Here is a 27,344-nt window from a genome sequence, read left to right as displayed (position 1 = left end):
AGACACCCTTTGGGAAGACAACGAGGAAAAGTGTATCAACTACACGTCTGCCTCGGGACAGTGACCTTGCTCTGTGGGAGCTGGGATTGTGTTACTCAGAGAAGTTCAGACTTATGGATCCTATTCTGAAAGAGCAAGAAGGGGAGAGGACGAGGCATTGGGAATGAGGGCAAGCACATGGGACCAGGCAGCCATGGCACATGGTCCCGCCTACTGTGTGCGAAACCCTAAGCAAGCCCCGACAGAAGCCGCGCATTGATCAGCTGTCTGCAGGCTGAGTTTGGTACGGGACTGACCCTGTGCCTGTGTCACCCTCGTGGTGATGGGAGTTCCGGAGACTGCAAAGCCCAATGTTCTTCTCTCACATGGGCCCCCACTGAGTGGTGACTTTCTGTCTACAGGACCTCCCACTTCCAACCCTTACCTCCTAGGGAGTCCGTGTCCTTGAGGTTGAAGTCACCAGCTAAGTCCCTTAATCCTTCTGTGATTCTAGCCTCTCTGCTGTATCCTGCCTTCACCCTCCTCCAACCCTGGGGCTTGCCTGCCTGGGCTGACAGAGCCCCAGGGCCCATTCTCAGGCCCTGCCTGTCCCAGCTCTGACCAGCTGTGGCTGCTGGTGACCTGCGTCCACCTGACCAGGGATTCTCAATGGTGACTGACATTTGGGGCTGGATAACTGTGTGTTATGGGGGGCTGTCCTGTACTTTGGATGTTTAGCAGCATCTCTGGCCTCTACCCACGAGATGCCAGTAGCACCTCCCCCAGTTGTGACAACCAAATATGTCTCCAGACATTGCCAAATGTCCCCTGGGAGCAAAACTGCAATGAGAACGCCTGCCATAAAGCCAGCCCTGCTTGTTACCTGAGTTCTCAAGAATGAAACGTAAATATGCCTTCTCAGCCCCAGCAAAAGGATGAGGCCATATCTTCCCCCTAAGTCAGAGTCAAGCAGAAGGCAGTACAGCCCAGGGGTTAATGATACAGAGTCTGGGATCAGATCACCCTGTTTCCAGTCTTGCCTGTGCTGCTGCCTAGCTGAGCAAACTCATCATCACCTGGCTTCTCTGGTCCACACTTTCCTCTTCTGAAAAGTAGGGATAAAAATAACAATGATACCTACCTAATGCGCTTTTCATAAGGATCAAATAATCTATATGTAAAGTACTTACATACTCCTTAGCAAGTAGTAAAAAAATTTTTCATTGTTGTTATTATTACACGGTAATAATATGGGCAGGCTTGCACTGCAGGGCCATGAATGGAAGGGAAGTGTCGGGGGCGGGGATGGGGGTCTCCTGAGAAAACTGAAGATACTCAGGCAAGAGAGGCAACCAAACGCCGAGTGTCAGGAAGGAGCATTAGGGAGATCACTTAAGTTGTCAGGAGGGGTGGGGGTCAGGGAGGAACAGAGGAGGGCCTCAAGGGTAAGTTCCAAGCTGGAGAAATGGGTGTGGAGTGTTGGTCACGAGTGGGGGTCCCAGCAGTTCTCAATCCAGGCATCTCATAAGAATCACTTGGGGAACTTTTAAGAAATGCTGATACCCAGCCTCCAAGCAGCTGAAGTGTCTCTTTTCTGAGTTCCCCAAGTGATTCTAGGGAGCAGCCAGGGTTGAGAAACGCTGTTCCAGGTACGTGTTTCTCAAACTCAAATCATCTGAGGTTCTCGTCAAACTGATCCAGCAGGTCTGGGGTGGGGCCTGAGAGTCTGCATTCCTATCAAGCCCCCAGGTTCTGCCGATGGACGGTCCATTGATCACACTTCGAATAGCAAAGGCTTAGAACGATGGTTCTCAAAGAGTGGTTTCCCAAACCAGGAGACTAGCAGCGCTGGCATCACCTGGAGGCTTGTTAGAACTGCAGTTTCTAAGCTTCCCCCCGGAACTACTGAGTGAGGCGCTCTGGGGTGGAGCCTGGCAGTCTGTGTCTCAACAAGCACCACCAGTGATTCTGATGCCTGCTCAAATTTGCAAACCACGAGCATCAGCTGGCACTGCGGCTTCCTTTTGTGGGTCAGATGAAGTCCATGGGTGGGTTGGTCCAGCTGAAAGGCCCAGGGTTTGAGTAGAAAGTAGGCCCTCGAGTAAAGATGCCTTCCCGCCTACAGGCTGCAGCCCTCTCCCTCTGTTCAGGTGATGGGGCTCTGTCTCAGGCCCTGTAGAGACCTCTGGCTTCTCTGCCCCTTCCTCTTCTCAGTTTCTGCAACCACAGGGTGTATATGCTGCCATCCTCTTGGCAGTTGGCATCGCCTTTACCAGGAAGCTCCTACTGTGGCCATTGGCCCACCCTGGACTCCTGGTTCCTTTGTGGGACCCGACCCCATGGACACAGCTTCCCTCTCCCTGTCCATGCCTTGCAGCTAAGGTTCTACTAGTTATGACACCAGTTGCCCTCTAGGGGGAGAAATCTTTGATGTGTGATAGGAATTCAATAAATGTTTGTTGAGCAAATGAAAGGGAGAGTAAGCCTGGAAAGACAACTGACGACTCTTTTCCTATCTGCCTTATGGGTAAATAGGACAAGAGCAGCTAGAGGAAGCCCCCTTCTCCGTATCCTCCCATCCTCATGGGCTTCAGATAAGGGACCAGGAGAATAGCCTCTGTTAAAGGAAAAAGGCCTTTTTCCCGTAAAGAGTTCTCATTACTGAGAAGAGAAGAGTGAAGAAACAGCATGTGAGAGGGGTCTGAGCTTATTAAATTTGCTTCCAATTTTCCTACCACAGTAATTGCATTGTAATTTATAGGATGCGTTTGGGCAACGCCTGAAACACAGAGCTGTTAGCTGAGCATCAGAGCAGACACTGCTGAGAGAGCGGGCACTGGGCGGAATGGCTTAGGAATCCAAAGGTACCCAGGTGGAGTGAGGAGGGGAGAAAGGAGGAAGGCTGCGGAGGTTTTCACCAACCACCCACTGTGCTGATTGAAAAGCGAGTGCATTGGTGGCGTGGAACGCTGACAAACAAGTCATGGCGGGGTGTCACGTGATAGAAGAACCCCCAGAGGGGCCAGGGGCTTGATCCCCTATGTGAAATGGGATAGAGTCACCATCTTTCTCTTGGTCCTTTACCCCGTGGAGTCCACGGTATTTTGTGGGAGGCAGCAAGGTTTACCTGGAGCCTGGGATGACTGAGGTGAGGAGTAGGAGATAAGACTGGGGGGCAGGCTTTGAACTCTCCATTCCAGGGTTTATGGGGGCCGTGGGGTCCATGGGGTCAGCAGTGAGGATAGTTTAGAAATGAGTTTCTACAGTTTCCAGTGGATCTACTCATTCACCCTTCGGGGTCAACAACCTTCCCCTGCCCGCCCTACCCCTTACGTAACATTTGACATTTTCACAACCTTGAGGTGGAAACCTGCTGTCCTGGGGCTTCAGACATGTCTTTGCTACAGCTCGGTCTCCCCACCCCTGATTCAGGCCCAGTGAGAGCAGTGGGGACGAGGTGACCAGCAATGGCCTTCCGCCCATCCCTGCCCTGTCTCGGCTTGTTTTCTCATCTGTAGTTGGACTAGATAACCTCGAAGCTTTCTCATTCCCTGAATGCCACACAACTGTAGATGGGTTCATTCTTCCGTGGTTGGCCTTCTCTTCCAGATATAAACATACACTCCGCTCTCCCACCCGCCTCGGCCTGTGTGAATACAACACGGGTTGCTTCATCGGGGCATCCTAGTCTGGAATTTTCCCCCTAAGGCCCATTGTTCTGTTAACTCGGATGAGAGCCTTAATTTCCAGGGCACTACCTAAGTCCTGTGGGGTCGCAAGGCTGAATACTTGTGGCTGCCTGTGCTGGGGGCTGGAGGTGGGGTGCCGTAAATATTTCAATGTGAGGAAGAGACAGCGTCTAGCTGGGGTGAGTCTGAGAAGATTTCCCAGGGGAGTTCTGCTGTTTATAAAGCATTGACTGGTCCAACAATTAGTCTTCATTTTCCAGTCCTGCCGCCCCCATCCCTGTCACCACATTCTGGTGACAACAGCTGGATTTGCTATCATCCAAGTAGCACATAAAACGGCTGGCAGACAGGAAGCCATTAAATGGAGGCACACCCCTCGAGAAGGGGGGAAATATTTTGATAAGGCACATGTATATTTTCGCTGTTGCCTAGCAATGCTTATTATGGGGTCGCTTTGATTGCAGGGGAGCAGGTGGCAGGGTGGATGCGCCCGTGAGCTGGGAGCTGGGAGGAGTGAGAGCTGGGAAGCCTCATTAGGTCACCTCCCCCGGCCATGCTGGGTTTGATTGTTCCCCTCGGCATATCCTCCTGGGCTCTGTCCGGTGCGGTGCTAAATCATTCGAACAGTGGGATGCCCATCGCTTGCCTGGAGGGAAAATTCCACACTTCGATACATCTCACCGGGAAGACATTTTTCCTTTGCTTCTTTTCATTCTGGGAAATGAAGGGACCGTGGCCCAGTCTAGGATTGCATTTATCCTTCCTTGAATTTACTCGGTTGGAATGGCTGCCAAAGATCATCATCATTTCTATCCTTGTACTCATCACTTAGCAGTAATAGGATCAAAATCTTTATGGCTGGAATGGCAAAGCATAAAAAATGTTCATATTCCCTCAGAGTCAAGGCAATTCCACTAGCTCAGCATAGACTTGGTGATTCCACATCAAGGTGGAGGGGAGGGGAAACCCATCACAGACAGTAAGCTTTGCAAACAAGCTCTCCCATCTGCTGCATTCTGGTCCCTCCTGTGTGCCATTTTCCAATACAGGAGCTTGCAAGCCCGTTGACAGTGGCTCTGAGAGTGCTTCACTCCAGAGCATCTGAGAGTTTCAGGGAGCTTTGGAAGGGAATAGCGGGAAGAGTTTCCCAACAGCCTGGTATCTCTCAGCAGGAGAACTGTGTCTGCTGCCCTGGGTACCCCTGATTGCAGGACCACTTACAGGCCCTGGGAAGGGGTTCTCTCCAGGGTGCGGAGGAAGAAAGACCACAAAGGCTGAGAGAGCAGACGTCTCTGGGCCAGGATTCCTTCCACTCAGGTCCCCTGTTCCTTGTGTGCTGCCCCTGCAGGTCCCTCCCTCAACCCCCGGCTTGCTCTGTGAGTTTCGGACAGATTTCCCAAAAGGGCAACTCTTCAGCCTTTGAAAGGGGGCCAGTCAAGAAAAGCTACTGATGAGAACTCATCTGGACAAACCGCCTTAGCTAATGTTTTCTCACACCTTGTTTCCTAGTTAATTCCCACCAACTTGACTTCCCACCGCTGTGCATCTCACTCATTCACTCATTTCCCCATTCATCCACTCAGCACATTTACTGAACACTAACTGCATGCCCAGCTCCGTGCTAGGAACTGGTCTCCGCTCCCAGGAGCTCATGGTCTAGTGGGAGAAGTGCACAGCGACGGATTCCTGATGCTCAAATGTGGATCGCCCTGAAGCCATGTCCTTATTTCTGGAGTTAAGGCACAGCCTGCCCGCCCTTGATTTCCAAGCGCCCATTTCCTGCCCTGTCTCTGGTTGGGTGTAGCTATTTCTGTCTTGACCATGGAACAGAACACAGGAGTTAGGAGCTTTCCCATAGGAAAAAGACAAAATAGCATTAGGCTGGCGTAAGGAGGAGAAGGAATTTACACGTGAATGGGAAGCAGAGGCTTTTTGAAGGAGGCAGCATCTGGACCGGAAGAACTAGGGGAGACAGGTAGGAATTTTGCAGGTGGGAGGCATTCCAAGTTGAGGGAACAGTGTGCCAAAGGCAAGGAGATGGAAGAGCCACGGTGTTTTGTGGGAGTCAGTCCAGTTTCCTTGGAGGGTGGGATAATGGAGGGGATGAGTGGGGGAGGATAATTCTGGAAGGGATACTTCGGGTCGTGTTGGGGCAAAGCCTTGGATTTGGGGTGAGGACCTTACAGTTGATTCAGTAAACACTGGAATGCTTTCCCTTTCACACTGGCCCTGGCCCCTCATCAGAGCAACCCTGAGAGATGCCCTAGACAACACGTCCTGGGGCAGCACCATATTTTGGGAGCTCCTGCCTGCGGGAGGGGACCAAGCCCAGCCTGAACCTGGAGCCGGCCCAAGGCGGTGGAGGGCAATGTGGGATCTTGGCTCTGAGGCTCTGGCATCCTCAGGGTGGGAGTGTTGTGTCTTACACCTGGGAGTTTACTCAGAGGTGAGGTGGGAGAGATGAGAAACCAGAACTGGTCCAGCAGGAAAAGGAGCTGGTGGGGACCTGGAAAAGGGGGTTTGTCCTTGACCCCCAAACTAACTGCTGGGCTTCAGGATTGAGCACCAGTACTGGCTGTGGAGATTTGGGCAGAACAGCAAGACTAGCAGATTAACCACATACCTAGGTAAGGAGATCCAGGCTCAGAGAGGTTAAGGGACTTGTCCAAGGTCGCACAGCTAGTCAATGCTTGGGTGAAACTCAAAATCAAGCTTTTAGATTCTAGGTGAGTGTGTGTGTGTGTGTGTGTGTGTGTGTGTGTGTGTGTATACACATATATATATAATTCTGTCACAAACATAAAACCGCTATTATGGCCAGGTTCACTGAGTGAGTGAGTGTGTGTGTGTATGTGTGTGTGTTTGACTTGTGCTTGTAGGAACAAGCGGAAGAGATGATGCATGAGGATTCTGGGCTTCAGATAAGATAGTTTGATATTTTTATTTTAGTTTTGCTTAGAGACACAGAAATAACATATTTCGGTTGGCTAATGGAGTCAGTAGTTTCTTCTGTCACTGAGGCCAAACTCTAATGGGCAGGTACCCCAAGAAGAACCCTGTGTGGCTTTGAAAGGTACTAAATGGCCTTGGTTCTGGGGGCAGATTTCCCTTCCTCTTCCTTGGGTTTGTTCCCTTTATTACATGATGCCTGAGGAAAGAGGCAATGGAAAGAGATGTAGAAAGAGACGGAGAAGTATATTCAGTGCCCAGAATAGGAAACTGGTTTGGAATTAATATTTGCCATGAAAAAAAACCAGCCCACAATACTTATTACTTATACATATTGAGTAATTAGGCTATTAGGGACATATCAGTAAATGAGCAGTCCTGGCGCTTGCTCTCATGGAGCTGAGATTCCCCAAGTGAGCAAATCCCCCACTGGATGATTGGGAGCTACCTTAGCGCCCCTGCAGGCCACCAGTCCCTCCTCACCTGAGGGTCACTCCCCCTGGGAAGAATGTTCCCTTACTCTGGCCTTGAAACTAAGTGCTGGTGCTCAGGGCCAGTAACACCAAGGGGAAGGTGGTATCATTTCTCTCTCCTCTAAATTATCTTTTTCTTGAAAATTTGGTTTGGGGTGTGTACTTTTAAAGGTCAGAGGCAGAAGGCTGAGGGGACCTTGGATTTGCACTCTGTGTTCTGGGATGTTCTCTCTAGCACTATGAAGGGCACCAGGATGGTTGGAGTTCTAAGAAGGGGACAAGGCACTGATGAGTTTGCTACCTATTTCATTGCAGTCCTTGCCTATTTCATGGGCTGTATTTTGAATCCTTCCACTTCCGTGGCTTTTGAAATATTCCTGCAAGACCAAAATATGCCCGTGGATGAGGATCTCTCTTCATCTTAAGTGAACTTTCTATCAAAGTATCACATACATATAGGAAGGTTCACACTTTGTACATGTACAGTTTGATGAACTTTTCCTAAGAGAAGTTACCCATGTTCCTATATCAAGCACCTCGGTCAAGGACAAGACCCTCAGTTTGCCAGAAACCACCTTTGTTCCCCACTCCTGCTCCCCACCATAAGTAACGGTGTCTGGACTTCAAATGCCATAGACTAGCATTGCTTATTCTTGAACTGTTTATAAATAGAATTACGCAGTGTGTGCTCTGTGCATCTGCCTTCCCTCAAAGGTATGTGTATGTTTAATCCACTTGGAGTTTATTTTTGTATATGGTGTTAGGTAGTATTCTAATTTCATTCTTTTACATGTAGCTGTCCAGTTTTTCCAGCACTACTTATTGAAGAGGCTGTCTTTTCTCCGTTAGAGGAAAACATAGGAAAAAACACTCTTTGACATAAACCACAGCAAGATCTTTTTTGACCCACCTCCTAGAGTAATGGAAATAAAAACAGAAATAAACAAATGGGACTTAATTAAACTTAAAAGCTTTTGCATAGCAAAGGAAACCATAAATAAGACGAAAAGACAACCCTCAGAATGGGAGAAAATATTTGCAAATGAAACAACAAAGGATTAATCTCCAAAATATACAAACAGCTCATGGAACTCAATAGCAAAAAAACAAACAGTCCAGTTAAAAAATGGGCAGAAGACCTAAATAGCCATTTCACCAAGGAAGACATACAGATGGCCAAGAGGCACATGAAAAGATGCTCAACATCACTAATTATTAGAGAAATGCAAATCAAAACTACAATGAGGTATCACTCATGCTGGTCAGAATGGGCTTCATCAAAAAATCTAGAAACAATAAATGCTGGGAAGGGTGTGGTGAAAAGGGAACCCTCCTGCACTGTTGGTGGGAATGTAAATTGATACAACCACTATGGAAAACAGTATGGAGGTTGCTTAAAAAACTAAAAATAGAACTACCATACGACCCAGCAATCCCACTACTGGGCGTATACCCTGAGAAAACCATAATTCAAAAAGAGTCATGTACCGCAATGTTCATTGCAGCACTATTTACAATAGCCAGGACATGGAACCAACCTAAATGTCTATCAACAGAGGAATGGATAAAGAAGATGTGGCACATATATACAATGGAATATTACTCAGCCATAAAAGAAATGAAATTGAGTTATTTGTAGTGAGGTGGATGGACCTAGAGTCTGTCATACAGAGTGAAGTAAGTCAGAAAGAGAAAAAAAATACCATATGCTAACGTGTATATATGGAATCTTAAGGAAAAAAAAAAAAAAAGGTACTGATGAACCTAGTTGTAGGGCAGGAATAAAGATGTAGACATAGAGAATGGACTTGAGGACATAGGGTGGGAGGGCGAAGCTGGGGCAAAGTGAGAGTAGCATCGACATATATACACTACTGAATGTAAAATAGTTGGCTGGTGGGAAGCAGCAGCATAGCACAAGGAGATCGGCTCAGTGCTTTGCGATGACCTAGTAGAGGGGTGGGATAGGGAGGATGGGAGGGAGGCTCAAGAGGGAGGGGATATGGGGACATGTGTACCCATATGGCTGATTCGCTTTGTTGTGCAACAGAAACTAACACAGTATTGTGAAGCAATTATAGTCCAATAAAAATCTATTAAAAAGAAAAATGATAAGTGTGTGAAATCCAGCCACATTTTGCAAGACGGTTTGTTCATTCTCATTGCTGTATAGTATTCCTTTTGAGGAATATATTACAATTTATATATCTGTTCCACTGTTAATGCTCATTTGGGGTTTTTCCAGTGTGAGCTTCTTCTGAATAGAGCTCCTATGAGTAACCTTGTATTTGTCTTCTGGCGAACAGGCGTATGCGTTTCTGTAGGGTGTATCCCTGGCAGCTTTTTAAGATTTTGTCAAACATCTAAGGAAGCGGTTAGACCGTTTCCACCCCCACCAGCAGCGTGAGAGTTCCAGTGGTTCCGTGTCTTTGTTGCCCGTCACTCGCTATAGTCAGTCTCTTCCATTTTAGCCTTTCTAGAGGCTGAGTAGGGGTGTCTCATTGTGGTTTAAATCTGCCTTTCTCCGCGAGTCAGTGAAGTGGAACACCTTTTCCTAAGTGTATCGGCCACTTGAATCCTTGATCAAGGGTCTTGCCCCTTCCCTGTTCATCTTTCTGTGCTCTTTGCCCAAGAACCAAGCATGAAGCCTGGCTTTTAGTCTGTCCTCAATTATCTCCTCCTCTTCTGATTAGTTTCTGGCATTTTGTCCCACATCTTGGCAGCATGATAAAATGAGGGGGGAAGAGCTGAACGGAGCGTGAGAAGATCTGGGTCCTAAGATGCTCCCCAACTCTTCAGCTCTCTGGGTGACCATTTCTTCACCTGTAGGAGGAGAGAAGTAGCTCAGAGATTGTTATTAAGGTCACTTCTAGCTCTGCTCCTGGTGGAAAATACTCTGCCAGTAAGAATGTGCGGGAAGCGACTTAGGAACTGACTCAGATTGGAGGCTATTTCCAGACGCAGGGCTCCTTCTAGCTCAGCAGCAGTGGCCCGCCCCCGAGACCCTGGATTAGTCGTTCTCCTCACACACTTCCCTTCCTGACAGGACTCGAGGGCCCTGCAGAACCGGAAGAGCTGTCCTTTTTTTATTGCTGCCGTGGCCGTTTCCTTGTATGGCTCCCCTGCCCCCTCATGCCTTCCCCTCAGTGGAGGTCACCAGACTCCCTCCCAGCTGGAGATCCAAATGTAAGCTGATTTGACACCATCTTTGCACTTATCCGAAGGTCTCAGGATCTATTAAACACGACGACAACAAAACCATCTACCCCTGGAACTGACGTGTGGGCGGCAGCTTGACTGCAAACTGGTGACCTGCCCACGTTTTTCAGTCTAGTATAGGGAGTTGGAGCATACGGACTTTTTCCCTTTAAAACCCAGGATGCTGTCATGTTCAGTTACCATTATCCCCCAACCCCTAGTGCACTTGGCGTGGTGTGATGCCCCTAACGCCAGAGAGAAACAGGGCTGGTAGGACTGGTTTGATGAGGCCCAAGGAGTCTCAGGGCACCTTTGGCAATTCCTTAGTGAAAGGCTGAACCTTGTAGTAAGTGCCTAGAATGAGAATAATCACACCTTATATTTACGGGAGACTTTCCAAAGCACTCTCACATCCCTTACCCGTGATGTCCTCAGTAGCCCTTTGGGTGAAGGGGCCATTGTCATTTCACAGCAGAGGAAACAGAGGCCCAGGCAAGGCAACTGGTTGGCTAAGTGGCAGAGTAGGTCTTCTCGCGTGTGAGCCCTGAGAGAAGTCATCTCTGCCACTTACCAGCTGGTCCTTGGACAAGTTACTCAACTCCCGAGCCTCAGTTTCCTCATCTTTAAAATGGGAATAATAATGGTACCCAGGATTGCTGTGAGGGTGAGCAAATCCATAATCCATGTCAAATGCTGAGCCCAGTCTTTAACCCCTAGTAAGCACTCGGTGACTGTTTGTTAGCTGTGGTCATGAACAGTCAAACTGTATTAGTCTGAGGACCAGCATTAGCACTCAGGCCCTGGGGCCTTTTCACTGCTCCACAGCTGTGGGTAAAAGCAGGTCCAAGAGGCGGGCAGAGAGGGTGACCCAAACCAGGACAAAGGGGTGATGTGAGTAAGTTTGGAGTGGTCCTGGCTTGGTGCCCTGTCCCACACCTCCGAGTTGGGGTGCCCTCCAAGAGCAAGGCGGGCAGGGGTGGCAGGGGCGCGGGCAGGGAAGTTGTGCAGAGAGCATCCTGCCTCATCCTTGGCTCTCAGCACCGAACACTTCACGTGCCTGAATGTCAGACTTACTTTGGAAACTGGAATGCAAAATAAGCCATGAGGCAACTGCAATGCCGCGTCTGGTGAAATTTGCATTTTTCAGATACAGGGGATAGAAGCCAAGGCCAGCAGAGGGAGTGATTTAAGGGCTGGGGTCCAGGCAGTACAAAATGTGTTTGACAAGAGATGAAAAGAGCAGAGAGGAGATGACAGCTGTGGGTGGGAGAAGCCGTGGGAAAGAGGCTGCCCGTGCAGCTGTGGTGACAGACAGTGGGATGGAGCGACGTGAGCCCCGGGGACCAAGGACAGCGGGAAAACTCACTGAGGAATGTGTGACGTGACAGAAGAAGGGCTCTGCTGGGGGACCCGTGGAGTCACGTGGCAGCCGGGCTTCCATCTGGACTGACAAGGGGCACGATCAGCAAAGGCCCCTTGTGGGGTCCTTAGTGTCCTGGATGTAGCAAGAGGAGCCACTTACATTGGACTGAAGCATATCGTATCTGACAGCTCTCACCTCCTGCCCTCACCTCACCCTCCCAGTGACCCTGCAGCCAGCCAGACCAGACATCGTTATCTCTGTTCCCTGTTTTCCTACTTCTCCCTGTCTCTCCTTGATTGATCATATGGACACATCATTTTTTCCTTACTCCGAGCCTGCCTGTCGAGACATCAAGTACCCAGTCTGCTCTCATGTCTCCATCTCAGGGCAAGCCCACTCTTCACCCTGTGACCCAAGCCAAACCCTCGGCGTCCCCTCCTCTCTCACCCTCACTTTGTTGGGTCTGCCTCCTACATAGCTCCTGGTCCCTGCCCCTGCTCCCTGCTCACAGCTCTCCCCTCTACCTGGGTGACCGCAGCAGCCCTCAGCCGCCCTCCCACTGGGCTCTGGCCCCCCCACTGGTCCACCCTGCACACCTCCTCCGTGGAGAGCATCCCAAATGCCGGTGCATCACTCCCCATCCAAACCCTGCAAAGCCGCCAGCTCACCCCGCCCCTGAAGGCACGCCCACCCCAGCCAAGCCCAGGCTTGCAGCTGCCTGACTGTGCACAAGGGTTCATTCATGCCTTCTCATCTTCGCTGCTCTCTCTGCTTGGGATGCTCTTTCACCTTTCAGGAACGCGGGTTGGTTGGGTCGCCACTCCAGGAAGACATTTTGCCCCTTCAGGCTAAGTAGGGCGGCACCTCCTACTCGCTCACCTCTGAGCAGCACCCGTTACCCCGAGTTTCAAGCTTTCCCTCTCCCCTCCTTGAGCGACATGGGCAGGGCTGCTGACTTACATTTGCACCTCCCTGCAGAGCTCCACACGGTGCCTGGCACTCAGACACTTCATCAGTATCAGCAGATGACTGATGGATTCAAAGAGCACCCCACTGGATTCATTCTCAGACAATCTACTGAAAACATCCGGGTTTGCAAGTGCAGGCGTGGGAATGTATCCTCAGAACAGAGGGAGAAAAATCACGGGAAACTTAAAACGACCTTCACTCAACAAAGAATTCTCTGCGTTACCACATAAATCCAGGACCATAATCAGCCAACATTTATTGATCAAACTAGTCCCCTGACATGTGGTAGGCACCTTACATATGTTCTCTCAGTTAAGCCTCATGACAACTTTGCTATGATCCTGGGTTTAGAGATGAGGAAAGTGACCGCAGTCGGTTGAGTAACTGGCCCACGGGAACATTAAGAAGTAGAAACGTGGCCGCTGCCCACGGAGAAGATAGCACAGCCATGCAGGAGGGGCAGGGAGGCCAGGGAGCCCACGAGAAGTGCAATGGAGGAGCTGACCTAGGCTAAGCATTGCACAAAAGTTACACTGAGGCAGCCCTAGAAAGGACGGTGGCTGGATGGGGAGGTGTGTGGAGGTCATGGCTCAGGCATGACCAAGGATGCATGGACTGGTTCGCAGGGCTAGAAGGTTCAGGCAAGAGAACCGTGGGGCAGAGCTGAAGGGTTAACACGATGGTGGGGGCCTTGGGATGTGGCCAAGGTTTAGCTTAGGTAACTACGGAAGGTAGGGAGAGCTACGTGTGTGAAGCAGGGTGTTAGGAAGATTAATGTGGAAGGTGGGGGGAGGAATGAGATGAGGAGCAGTCAGAAGGCCATTGTAGTCCCACAGATCAAGGGGGTGGGCCCGGCTTGGGCAGATGGAAATGAGAGTAAAAAGAGGGGATGGAGGCAGAATTTGGTACAGGACTGACTCGGAGATGGGCCGACAGTCTAGAAGGGTACAGGTGGGCATGGGAGGTCTTGGCTTTTTATCTCCCCAGCTCAGACCTTCCACAGGGGCCCACCGTTATGAGTCCCCTAGAGAAGAAGAGACATTGGATGCTCGGCCCTCAACCAGACCATTCTGGCGCTCAATGTGCTGGGTCTGACCACATGCCTGGAGTCACTAGGCTACAGGTCTTATCTCAGCTGCTTCAGTTTGAGGAACATTTCCCCCTTCAGGTAAAGGAAGGGAATGACTCTTCTCTGATCCTTTAGCTGGAAAGTCTGAGAAGTATCAGGACACAGCTCAGGGAAGATCAAGGGGAGACATCCTTCCTTAGCAGGCGAGGGACACCCAGACTTGTGATTTTCCATCTTTCCAGAACCTTCCAGCGTGCAGACTTCAAGAGCAAAGACAGAGAGAAAGGTCAACATGAAACAAAGTTTTGCAAACGAGTGTGTTGGCTGACCATCAAGGGTCATTCTAGTGGAGTGTGAGAGCTGAGTTGGGAGCCAGACCATCTGGTGTGACCTCGAGACTCTGCTGCTTACTGACTGTGCCCTCACAGTGTTCTCCATGACGAGCGAGGAGGTCTCAGAGCACCTACCTCAGGGAATGATTGTGCAGATTTATAGCTCTTGGAAGAATACCTGAGACATAGGATTCAGTAAATGTTATCTATTATTACTATTGTGTAATGTGATTCAAGCAGGACTAAAATAAGACTTGGAGGAGCCCTAGTCTCAGACACTGAGGAATCTTTTTCAGGAAACATTTCAAAAATAAGCCTTGGCCCACCTCCACACTTCCTGGTCCTGGCTAGACTCTGCATTTGCCTTTTGAGAACATTCTCCTCTGCACACACACATGCACACACACGGGCACACAGCTGCCATCTGGGTAGTGCTTGGTACCAACTAACCCAGGTCCTGGGAGCGTCCCAAGAGAAGCCTCTTTGCAGCTTCCTGAGAGCAGCTGATCTTTCTGGAGAAAAGGCGCTGTTACTTCCCTGTGGTTTCCACCAAACCTCAGTGTTCCACTCACTTCAAAGGGGCTGAGTTGTCTGGAAAAACACAGTGGTGCAGAATGGAGCCATGGTCATTTCTAGGAGGTCTAAATGTGGCCAGAGGCGTCTGCATTCGCCAAGTTAGGTGTGCGTTCTGAGCCCAGATTGCGCATGACAGCTTGGACAGCAGAAGTGCGTGAGGAGATACATTGGGGCTAGAGACTGGAAAAATCATACCAAGTCATAGCATCAGCAGCACCAAGAACAGAGCTGGAGCTGCTGCTTCCAGAGCAGAGTGTGGAGATATCTTGTCTTCTGCGTTTAGTATACGTGCTGTCTGTGGAGGGTGGACATAGGTGCATCATAATTTATGGGACAAACCCTTGAACTGTACTTTCAGATGCCATTTGGTGAATTAGTGCAGATCTGATCTGTGGAGTTGGGGAAAAGGGGAGATGCTGAGGGAGATTTTCTTAAAGTTTAATTTTACAATTTATAACGCTTTTAATGATTCTGAGGTTGTGGCCTTTTTGAGTGTTTAAACACCCTTTCTTTTATGAAATAACAATGATGCTAGATGATGAGAGTTTTAAAATATAATTTTGCTGCAAAAGAAAATGTTGCAAACCTCGTAATCTTCTCTACAATTTTTTAAAATTTTATTTTACATTTAAAATTTTATTTTACATTTTATTATATGAAAGAACCCAATATCTAGAAACTATTGTCTGACACTAATGTTGAAATTTTAAATTAGATTATATACAAGCTAGGTTCAGTAATGACCTAGGACAACGATGTCTAATAGAAATAGACGTAAGCCATGCACGTAATTTAAATTTTTCTAATAGTCACATTTTAAAAAGTAAATTTTTTTTTTTTTTTTTTTTTTTTTAAAGTAAATTTTTTTTAAAGAATTTTTTTTATGTGGACCATTTTTTAAAGTCTTTATTGAACTTGTTACAATATTTCTTCTGTTTTTATGGTTTTTTTGGTTTTTTGACCGCGAGGCATGTGGGATACTAGCTCCCCAACCAGGGATTGAACCCGCACCCCCTGCATTGGAAGGCGAAGTCTTAACCACTGGATCTCCAGGGAAGTCCCTAAAAATTAAAATTTTTTAAGTGACATCGGTTTTAATAATATGTATTATTTAACCCAATACACCCAAAACTATCATTTTGACATATAATAAGGTAAAAAAATTACTGATGAGGTATCTTGCGTTTTTTATCAGTCTGAAATCTTGCGTGTATTTCACACTTACAGCATATCTCTATTCTGATACATCTCAAATGCTCAATAGCCACAGGTAGCTCGTGGCTACCGTATTGGACAGCACAGGTCTGGGAGAAAAGCATCTGAGTCATAGTCTGGCAGTCCTGTCAGCTAGGGTTCAGTCTCTCCCCTCCCACGTAAGGAAGCCTTGTTCACCTCTGGGACTTCAGTGAACAAGGGGAACATCCCAGCTTTTTAAACATAGCTGAGTATTTTCAATGCAACAGAGAATGCGTCAGACCTGTCCACAGGCACCAGATGACTGTCCCAGAAGTCTCCCAGGACAGCCTTAGCCCAAGGCTCCCCATTCTCCCCACATGGTACCATTCTCAGTTTTGGTGACTTGTTTGGACTCCTCTGTGTGACTGACCTAGGCACGCCACTCAGCTTACAGCTCTGCAGCTTCCATGAGCTGGTGCTACCTGTCACTTGGCAAGGGACGTTTTCTCCTCTGGCTTTGCCCCCATGGAAGCCTCACCTGCTTCCTCCCCCATTCACTCATCCACTCATTATTCAGATGTTTATTGTACATCTACTATGTTTAGTCGCCGTGCCAGGGACTGAGGTTTTAACTACGAAAAAGTCCTGGCCTTCATTGCAGCTAAGAGTCAGCAGGAGAGATGGAGAGTTCCCAGTGCTTGGTAATAAACCACAGTGATGGGGTGAGTGCAGGGTCCTAGGGGAGCACAATAGAAAAGACTTGGAGATCAAGAAATGCTTCCGAGGGGAAGTACCTTCCAAGCCAGGATTAGAAGAGGAAAAGATAGCCAGGCCTTGGAAGAGAGGAGAGTGCCTTTCAGACACGTGGGAGGGAGGGCAGCGCCTGCTGAGGTCCAGAGGGAGAAAGAGCCGGTGAGGCAGAACGTGGCTGGAAGTGGGAGGATGTGAAGAGAGGAGTCGCAGGTGATGCCGGGTCACCGAGGATGGTAAGCAATGATTGGGGGTTTCAACTTTATTTTGTGAGCAGTTGGGCAGTGTTGAAACATTTGGAATGATCATTCTAGCTGCAGCATGCAGGAGAGATTGGAAGGGGATAAAGCCAGCTAGGAAGTGGCTGCAGTAATCCAGCAAAGATATGATGGGAATAGAGAGAAACAGCCAGATGGAGAGATAAGTAAGAAGGATTGATAGGACTAGGTTTAGTGAGACTGGTGTCAGGGATGGAGAGGCAGGATTCGAGAATATCTCTTGGGTTTGGTCACATGGTAGATGGTGAGCTGGGGAACACGGAAGGGTCGGCAGGCTGGGGCGAGGTATGAGAGGCAGAGGGTGGCTGAAGAGGTCATCTCGTGGGGACATCCAAGAGAAGATGCTCATCAGATTAAGGTTAGGGTTGGGATCGTTAGCAAACAGATGGGAAATTGAAGGCTTGGAAACGAGTAAAATAATCTAGAGGGAAGGAAGATTGAGAAGAGAATGGCTTAGGAGAGAATTTTGGAGGGGAACACCAGAATTTCAGAGGAGGGAAAGAAAAGGAAAACCAAGAAACAGCCTAAGAAGAGGAGAACCATGCTAGGGTGATTCTACCAAAGCCAAGGGCAAAGATCCAAACATTTAATGAAATGTATGACCCTCAATATTAACTACTACAGAGATGACAAGCAAGGAAAAGACTGAAAGGTTTCCATTAGCTTTAGCAACATAGAGAAGTAATAGGGACCTTGGTGGGAATATTTTGAGGGGGTAAAACGGCACTGGAAAGCAGAGGTGGCCAGTACCCTATGTGGACTGGGGCTTCTCTAAACCATCTGACAGGGCCCCCCAAGCCTGAGTGCTTTAAGGAAGCAGCAAGTTCAACAGCCAAGAACTAGGAGGTCTTAGCTTGGCCACTGCCAAGCAGGGTCAACGTGGCAGGTCAATTTGCTCACTGTTCTGGGTCTCAGTTTGCACATCTTTAAAAAAGGAGGGATGGGCTTCCCTGGTGGCGCAGTGGTTGAGAATCTGCCTGCTAATGCAGGGGACACGGGTTCGAGCCCTGGTCGGGGAAGATCCCACATGCCGCAGAGCAACTGGGCCCGTGAGCCACAACTGCTGAGCCTGCGCGTCTGGAGCCTGTGCTCCGCAACAAGAGAGGCCGCGATAGTGAGAGGCCCGCGCACCACGATGAAGAGTGGTCCCCGCACCACGAGGAAGAGTGGCCCCCGCTTGCTGCAACTAGAGAAAGCCCTCGCACGAAACAAAGACCCAACACAGCTAAAAATAAATAAATAAATAAATAAATAAATAAATAAATAAATAAAGTAGCTATTAATTAACAACAACAACAACAAAAAATACAGGGAGCTGGAAGCAATGCTTTTAAAACCTGTGTGTTACAAAATTCTGTTTTTGGTAGGATGTTAAGTGGTAGGCTTGATACAATATATATATCCTGTGAATATGTGAGTTCCCATGATATGTGAAGGATTTTAGGGCAGGGTTTGAGGTCAAAGCTTGGTAAACAGGATGCTAGCGCAAGTCTCAGAACCTTTAACATGTTAGTGTGCATGGGTGGATCACCAAAAAGTTAATCTAGTAGTCTTCCAGTATTTCTCATGTGCCAAACTTATTTGACTCTTGTAGACTTTATTCAGAGCATGCATAGGCTTCTCCTGGAGATGCGGTCCAGCAGCTCACAGTGTAGGGACTGACTAACCAGAGGAGCTCTGTGGTCCATTCCAGTCCAGTATTGCAGCAGCCCAGGAGTTTGTATGGAGCCAGAGAGGGAAAGGTCTTCCAGCTACTCTGGGCTGTGAAATAGCGGCAGAGACTGAGCCTTTGGGGGCCTCCAGACAACATGGCCCCTTACATCCTAGTGTCCCCCCTCTCCAGTTAGCTTCGCAGCGTGTCAGCAAAGAACCCTTGGGGCATTGGTACAGCTCCAGGAAAATGAGCTTGTGGAGCCTGCAATTAATAATGATGGTGGAAGTGCCCTAGAATTGTCAAGATGTAGGTTTTCTTAGAAATGTTATGCTACTGGAAGTAGGTAGCTAAGAAATCCAGAGGGTTCTCCGAGGAGCAAGAGGTGAATTGCAGACCCTGAGCTGGCCTGACAGATTCAACCAAGAACATGGTGATGGTTGGTACACGGAATGCATTTGTTGGCCTAAATAGGCCCAGCCTGAGACCAAGGGCTCTGCCAAATGGCCTCGTGTTCATGGAATGGAGGGATGTCTGTGATACCATCTAGGTCAGCCTTTCTTTACTGGACTTCTGCAAGTGAATCAAGCCTTAAAACCCTATGACATCCATTATATGAGATGAATTAACTTCTCCTCTGTGCGTGTGGAAGGGTACTAGTTATGCACCATCCACGGGAGAAGTGAGAAGAGAGTCTCTCAACAATTTTCTACGTGTTTGATTCATATTAAGAAGCCCTAAGGGAGCTGAATCTGTAAAGACTGGAACAAACCCCAAAGGTATCCCTGAAGAATTTCCCTCTGTATGTTGTGGCCATAGGAATCTTATACCTAGCAACATCTTGATGCCAACAGAGCATGAATGAAGGGTCCAGTGGGAGCTCTGGAGCTCTGTGCTGGGAGAATCGTGATGCCTTTGCATAGCTCTTCCACCAGGTACCCAAGAGAATTTACCTTTGACCCCAGGGCAGTGAGAAATCCTGGTGGACTTGGGTTTTCAGGAGCTAAGGGTACCTGTATTCATTGTCTGTTGCTGCATAACAAGTTACCATGAAACTTAGTGGCTTAAAATAATGTTTATCATCTCACAGTTTCTGGGGGTCAGGAATTCAGGCGTGGCCAAGGTGCGTCCTTTCCTTCAGGGTCTCTCACAGGCAGTGTTCAAGGTGTCAGCTGGGGTTGCAGGCATCTCAGGGCACGTCTCGGGGGGGACTCTCTTCCAAGTTCACTGACATGGTTGTTGGCAGGATTCAGTCCCTCACAGGCTATGGACCAGAGGCCACTCTCAGTGCTTTGCCATGTGGGGCTCCCCATCATGGCAGCTTGCCTCAGCAAAACATACAAGCGAGAAAGATGGAAGTCACTGTCTTTTGCGACCTAATCACAAAAGTGACATCCCATCACTTTAGCTGTAGTCTGTTCCTTAGAAGCAAGACACCAGGTTTAGTCCACACTCAAGGCTAAGAGATTACACAAGGAGGTGGGTGCTGGGGGCCTTCATCTGCCCACCAAGAGCTCAACCAAGTTCCTAAGCAGTTCAGTTCCCTGCCCTGGCCCACCTATCCCGTTCCCAGGATACTAGAATTTAATAACGTGCTCAGCAGGGACTTCCCTGGCGGTCCAGTGGTTAAGACTTCACCTTCCAGCGCAGGGGGTGCGGGTTCGATCCCTGGTCAGGGAGCTAAGATCCCACATGCCTCGTGGCCAAAAAACCAAAACATAAAACAGAAGCAGTAGTGTAACAAATTCAATAAAGACTTTAAAAAAATGGTCCACATCAAAAAAAAATCTTTAAAAAAAAAAATAACATGCTCAGCAATTCAAAACGTAGCAGTGTCATGGAATAGCAGATCTCACTGTTATCTTAAGTGTCTTTTACGAGACGTAGGATTTCCATAACACTAAGTGAGGGTGACTTGAGGCAAGAAGTCGGAGCGGTATATGTTTATGTGGATGAACAAATTAATCTGCATGTGAAATCCCAGTGAAGTTGACACGAAATAAAAATTTCATGCCTTACGGTGTATAGTGTTGCCCATGAAATGAGATTAAAAGGAATTTCTGGTTTTACAGCTGTCATACTTTTTATACTGCTCGTGTTTTTCTCTTCTAAAGAGTCAAGTTTGAACCTAGAGGTCAGTTACAGATTTGGCATTTTATAGTTTTCAGTCATCTTCCTTTTCCTCAAGCTGACAGCAGGCTTCCTTGCATAGAACTGAGCTGGGAAATGTAGTAGGTGTTCTTGGTCCCTGTCCTGAGGGAGCTGACATTCTGGAAAGGTCACTGGGCCAAGAGCTTTTCCCCTCTCGTCCTTTCTTCCTCACAGACGTCAGCTTTGGGGGGGTGTTGCTGGCGGGAAAATGGGGAGGAGACATGGTCTCCCTGGGACCTCTTCTGGGCTATAGTGGAGGACACAGGGGCCCAGAGAGGGAAGCGGGGAGCAAGGAAAGGCTGTGCCCCACCCACCTGCAGGGAATCCAGGTTGTCACTCCCCTGGGGACAGTGCTCTCCCGGGAAACTAGCCCTACCCCCGCTTTACAGCTTATGCCTATTTCCCTTGGCCTTTGCAGCTGTAGAGTTCAGGCAAATGGCACATGTGGAGAAGATAACCCGTTCGGTTTCTATGTCTGGTCTGGCCTCTGGAGCGGGCTCTGGACCTGTGGGAATCGGAGGGACAAACTGCAGCTTTCTGCTTAAAAACAAGTTCATGCGCCTCCCAGGGCCTCGTTGAAATCACCCTGTGCCCACTTTCAGGCTCCATCTGGGCGTAAGTGGGAGCCCCTGTTAGGATGTTCCTGTGGCGGCTCAGCCAGCAGTGTCCCAGTCTTGCTGTCACTACCCAGGAGCAGCAGGCAGCCTGTCCCTCCCTGCTGGGTTCTAGAGCTTGGTAGAAGCTGTTCCTTGGGGGTGGTGATCGAGTGTGAGCCCAGGGGTCCGCACGGTGTGCAGGGCCCAGAGTACACCTAGGGGACAGACGGCAGCTATGGATACCCTGATGCCTGGAACGGTGCTGGCACGGAGAGGTGGTGGCTTGGTGACAAGGATGCACGGCAGGCCTGGGCTCCCTAGCTGCAGTGAGTTACTTAACCTCCCTGAGCCTCAGTCTCCTCCTGAGTGAATCCATTAAACAGTGCCCCCTCCTACAGGGCTATCTGTGAACCTTAAATATGCGAGGTGCTCAGGACAGAGCCTGGCAGCAGGGGTCACTAAGTAGTCGTTTAAAAACCTTCCCTGATTGTAAAGCAATTATACTCCAATAAAGATGCTAAAAAAAAAAAAAACCTTCCCTGAGGTGGATAATTTCATCAAGGAAGTCACTTCCCAGCTCCCGAGTGGCAAAGGGTTGCCCCAGTGTGTCCCACCCCAGGCCTGTTTGATTTCCACTGTGTCATGCTGCATATTTGTGTGACCTTTCCCCTTTCTCTAACTGCCCTCAGCCTTCCCGCTGGGATGCCAGAGCCCCCCCTTCGAGAGTTTGCCTCCTAGACACAGAGCCATTGTCAGTTCTGGACATTTTAGTGATAATAATTATTATGCTCTACTCTCTGCTTCAAAGTTACCGGGTCTGCCTCTCCATCACTCCCTCCTGTTTTTACCCTAGAGAATAAAATCCCAAATGTTTCTAATTTATGACCACATCTTTCCTCCCTGCTGCCCAGTGCTAAAATGGAGATGACGATCATCATCATAACACTCTGTTTACGGGCTGCTGCCAGTTTAATGAGCTTGTGCAATAAAATAAAAGGCATGTGCACAGCATTAACAGTTCTGTGATAACTGACAGCCGTCCTCACTTGGGGTGTTTCTAACATCCCCGCTTGGCACCTGTTCAGGTGCAGGGATGAGGCGGGGTAGGCAGCCGAGCAGTGATTGGCTGGTGGAGAGATGGAAGAGGAAGCTCTGACCCCGTGCCAGGGGTTAGCATCCCAGAACACCTCTCTGGAAGCATCCTCGGCCAGTAAATGACACGGAACCCTCAAGAAATGGATGGTTAGGAAGCACTGTGAGACCCACCTGAACTTGGAGAAATTAAGTCAGTGGAATCTTTCTTTAAAAAATGAAAAGTCGGGGCTTCCCTGGTGGCGCAGTGGTTGAGAATCTGCCTGTCAATGCAGGGGACACGGGTTCGAGCCCTGGTCTGGGAAGATCCCACGTGCCGCGGAGCAACTAGGCCCGTGAGCCACAACTACTGAGCCTGCGCGTCTGGAGCCTGTGCCCCGCAACAAGAGAGGCCGCGACAGTGAGAGGCCCGCGCACCGTGATGAAGAGTGGCCCCCGCTTGCCACAACTGGAGAAAGCCCTCGCACGGAAACGAAGACCCAACACAGCCATAAATAAATAAATAAATAAAAATTTTAAAATAAATAAATAAATAAAATAAAATAATTTTAAAAAAAAAAAGAAAAGTCAAAAAAGAAACTACAGGTGGAGAATCAGCTCAGAGGAGCGCGCATTATTCAGGAGCTGCTGTGGCAATCAGGACAGCAGCCCGGGGCTGGCATCTGTCTCTGCCCACAGCGGTGGTCCCGCCCTTCCTCCTGGTTCCACCCTCAAACCCATCCTTCCTGCTGGCTAGCTCTTCTCTCCAGTAAAAGCCCTGAATCTTTAATAAATTATAAACATGTTTCTCATCCATCTGCCGGCGCCAGATCTCAGTGTTGGCAGTTTTTGCATTCCCCTGGTGCCCCTAATAGATCTTGCTGTTTGATGAATCTTTCAGATCCTCTCACAGGAAGCCCACGCATGTTCTGACTCCTCACAGTGGCCTGTTTTAAGGATTTTTCCTGGCCCCTCGGCCTTGTTGCTGCCAGTGTCCAGGGCTCGCCTCCAAGCGGGACTGCAGCCCACCCTGGGCCTTGAAGGGCAGGTGGCTCATGCGCAGGGCTCGGGCAGCTGGGCCCCGTCCAGAACCAGCCCCTCGGGCTCCTGTGCCTTAACCAGGTTGAATTCACAGTGGACGCTAGGGACAACGACCACATTAGAAGTCACGGAACCTGGACGCAGCTCATCTCGGCCACTCACCAGGGGTGTGAGCTTGAGTGAGATCCTGAGCCTCGGTTGTTCTCATCTGTGGAGTAGAGGTTCTCGGAGGCTGTTGTGAGGGTCCGAGGAGACGGAGGATGAGTCCAGGCACCATGAGCTGAGAGCAGGGGCAGGAGGAAGGCAGTGCTGAGTGCCGGGAGCCGGGAGCTGGGATGCCTGTGCCTCAGAGCTGTGATGCACCGCCTCCTGCCGGCCTGCCCTCCCTTGGGGCTGTGCACACAGGGGGCGCTTATGGGATTTCTGCCCAGCCTCGAGGAAGAGCCCCTGCCCTTTATCCTGCAGGAGCAGGAGGCTGGCGGGGGCTGAGGCCCAGGAGCAAAGCAGCCCAGGCGCCAATGAACGCCTGTTGGGCCAAGTTCTGCCCGCTTTAGGAGGTTGGACTAGGTCATCTCCAAGCCCCTTCCTTCCTTGGCTGAACTCTGAGTTCGTAGTTCTAGTCCAAAAGCATTGAACGTTGCCTGGAGGCAATATTATTATTACAATAATAATTCTCACCACCATTGACTCAGCAGCTATGAAACACCACGTGTTTTGCCTGGATTCTCTGCAATCTCCACAAACAAGCCTGAAAGGGAGGTATTTGTCCTCATTTTACAGGTGACAACACAGGCTCAGAGAAGGTAAAGGACGTGCCCAAGGGCACACAGCCAGTTTTCAGCAGATCCAGGATTCCCGTCGACGTCACAGCCCAGGTTCCTTTCTCTAACACTGATGCTCTCTTTGCTCTCTTTACCGCCTCTTGCCTCCCGGTGCCCCTCACCCGCTGTCAGACAGGGCAGAACCACTCACTAAGGATGCCTTTCCAGCCTGTGCAAGATCTGGCTCCGCCCAGTGGGAGGAGGAGTCTGCAGATTTAAGCGTGATGTTAAAAATAATGATAGGCACTATTTGTCAAGCATCTATTATTACCTAACATGTTAATAATTTAGGGGGAAAAATCTACAAGTTAAAAGTTGTTGTCTCCACTTTCCAGATGAAGATACTGAGTCTTAGAAAAGTAAATTTGGATGTCCAGCCACACAGTTGAGCCTCAGCTGCAGAATGGCCTTCACGGCCTTTCGTTCAAATCAACCACGCTTACTGCATGTCAGCTACGATCAAAGCTTCTGATTACTGATGCTCTGGGAAACTTTAGCAGGAGAGCCTTGGGCCCAAGCTCTGTTTTACAGATAAGCAGACAGCAGCCTGCAGAGGGTGGGTGGTTTACCCACCGTCTCGCAGCTGGTCAGCGGTATCCAGACCCCTGGGCCAGTATTCTGCCAACTGCCTCACTGGGCATCCGGCCTGTGGGTCCAGAACCATGCTGTGACGGGGATGCTGTACCCTGTTTGTGTCCATCCATCCCTATCTCACCCTCCTCCTCCATGAAGCCTTCTTCACCGCCCCCCGCCTGCCCCCGCCCCCGGGCGGAGGTCCGCTTCCCTCTGCTCTCCCAGTGCCACGTGCATGCCGCTGCGTCACTGTGCGGCCATACACCTGCCTCCCAGCTGGATGCCTCCAAGGCAGGAAGAGGAGCCCCGTCCCCAAAAGCTCTCTAAGCGGGTAACTCCCAGTACCTCCTGCACCAACTTGCCCCCGAATAACTTACCTCATAAAAGCTGGGATTTAGGATCCCATCGCCGCCCAGGGTGTGGAATGGGACGCTGTCTCCAGCGCAGTGCCCAGGCCTCACCCTCAGCGCAGCCCTGGCAGCCACGGCCTTCTCAGTCATCCTGCTCGTCTGTCTTCTCTCCCCGTCTCTGATGGAGACAGGGAGGTTCTGCTAAGCTCTGTGCTTTATCACCTTCCGATAAAGAGACAGATGATTATCATTCCGCTCCCTGACATCCCCCTCATTCCTTTCGGCGCTGCGCTGACCGTGCTCACTGCCGCCTACCCCTCTGCCTGAGTCCCTCCCAGCCCCTCCTTGCCCCCCATGGACCCTGCAGCACACCAATCGAGGGAGCCCCTCCCAAGTCCACCTCTGCCAGCCCCCCGCCCTCCTCCCTCCCCACTGCTCCCAGTTTAGACTCAGGTCTGAATCCAAAGGTAGGCAAGTCCAAGGCCTCTTCTCACTAGGGGCCATTTCAAGGCATTTTCCTCCTCTTTTATAATGGTTATTTAATGCACAACAAATCACCCCCAAACTTTAGTGGCTTAGAACAACAGGAATCATTGATTGTCCTTATGGTCTCTGTGAGGTAGGAATTCAGAGCATCTTGGCTGGGCGGTTCAGGCTTGGAGCTGCTAGAGCTGCTGTCATCTGAAGGCTTGACTAGAGCTGGTGGACCCACTTCCAGGGGGGCTCATTCCTGTGTCTGGCAAGTTGGTGCCGGCTGTGGGCAGGAGACCTCAGTTGCAACACACGTCAGCCTCACTCCACAGGGCTGCTTGAGTGTCCTCATGGCATGGCAGCTGGCTTCCCTCCAAGTGGCCAAGGCAGAGTCTTCGGTGCTTTCACGATTTAGCCTTAGAAGTCACACACTGTCCCTTCCATCATATTCTATTAGTCCTATAAGCTAGCCCTGATTCAGTGAGGGACAGAACTATACTAGGACCAGTAGTTGAGAATCACTGGAAGCCATCTGGGAGGCTGGCTACCTCCCCTTTTAAAAGCATAAAAGGCTAAGTCATCAGCTGACCTAAGAATGCATTTCCTGAATTTCTTTCTCTTTCTCCGTGAATGGACATCTGATATACTTATCTCTTGTCCTAGGGACGTGGAGATAGCCAGGGATCCTTCCCTAGAGGAACTCATAGTCAAGTGGGGGAGATAGTCCATCTTGAGAAGTGCCAGGAGAGAGATATGTACAAAATTATGGGAGCACAAAGGACAGGTCATTACCTATCTGGGGGAGTACGGAACACCTTTTCAGACAAGAGATATTTGCTCTGGGTCTTGAAGGATGAGTAGGAGTTCGCCAGGTGGAGAAAAGAGAAAGGACACTGCTCCAGGCAGAGGTAATAGTGAGAGCAGTGACAGAAAGTTATGGCAGCGTATGAAGTTGCAATTGTGGAAGGTCTTGAAGGCTGTGATAGGGAGTTTGGACTTTCTGTATCAGGAGCCACTGAAGGCTTCAAGCCAGAGGAAGACCTGGGTGGAGCTTTGTGGTAGACTGGACATGACTGGCAGGGGCAGAGGGTGGAGGCAAGATGACTGGTCAGGAGACTGCTGCAGGAATCCCCCAGAGGAGTAAAGACTCTCTGAGCCGGGCCCATGGGGACTAGAAAGGAGAGGTGGGTTCAGGGTGTGGGGATTTATTAGTAGGTGGTGCTGACGTGACGTGGTGAGAAGTTGTCTCTGTGGGGGGAGCACAGGCAGACCTGAAGGTCATGACCAGCCTTTCCACTGTCTCTACCCCTGGGGCCTTCCTTTCCCGATTCTTGGCTCCTCGTGGCTGACCCCGCCCAGTCTGTGCTCAGGTCCTGAGCACAACAGCCCTGCCTTGTCTGTGTAAGTCCTCTTATTCAGGGTTTGCTCCTGTAGGCAAAAGTGTTCAGAATTATTAGGGAGGCCAAAGGGACGTCATGCCCATTGGCCTAGGATTGAGGTTCTTAAGTGTTTCAGGCCACAGACTTCTTTGAGAATCTACTGAAAGCTGTGAACCATCTTCCCAGGGAAGAGAATAAAAACACACTTGCGTATACAAGTTTGCAAACAACGTCAGAGGGCTCACAGTCTCCTTGAAGTCCATCCTTGGGTCTCTGGACCCCAAGTTAAAAGCCCCAAGCAAGCCCCAAGCCTAGGAAGAAATTAGAAAATGAGGAGAGGAAATGTTTGACTCACCAAACATCTGTTATTTATTTCCTCGTTTAATACCCCTGGAATAGCGAGAAACAGGAGGCAGCATTTACCCAGGATCGCCCCTGG

General features: G+C 49.6%; 1 protein-coding gene across 2 annotated transcripts in view; it reads left to right on the top strand.

The window, feature by feature from the left end:
* The window catches only part of GALNT14 (polypeptide N-acetylgalactosaminyltransferase 14), a 222,974-nt gene that overhangs the window by 143,994 nt on the left and 51,636 nt on the right, over positions 1 to 27,344 (top strand). The gene's annotated exons all lie outside the window — the stretch shown is intronic.

Source organism: Eschrichtius robustus, chromosome 15 (assembly GCF_028021215.1).
Source record: "Eschrichtius robustus isolate mEscRob2 chromosome 15, mEscRob2.pri, whole genome shotgun sequence".
Lineage (NCBI taxonomy): Eukaryota > Metazoa > Chordata > Mammalia > Artiodactyla > Eschrichtiidae > Eschrichtius > Eschrichtius robustus.
The sequence above is the reverse complement of the archived record's forward strand: the minus strand, read 5'-3'. Positions and strand labels throughout refer to the sequence as shown.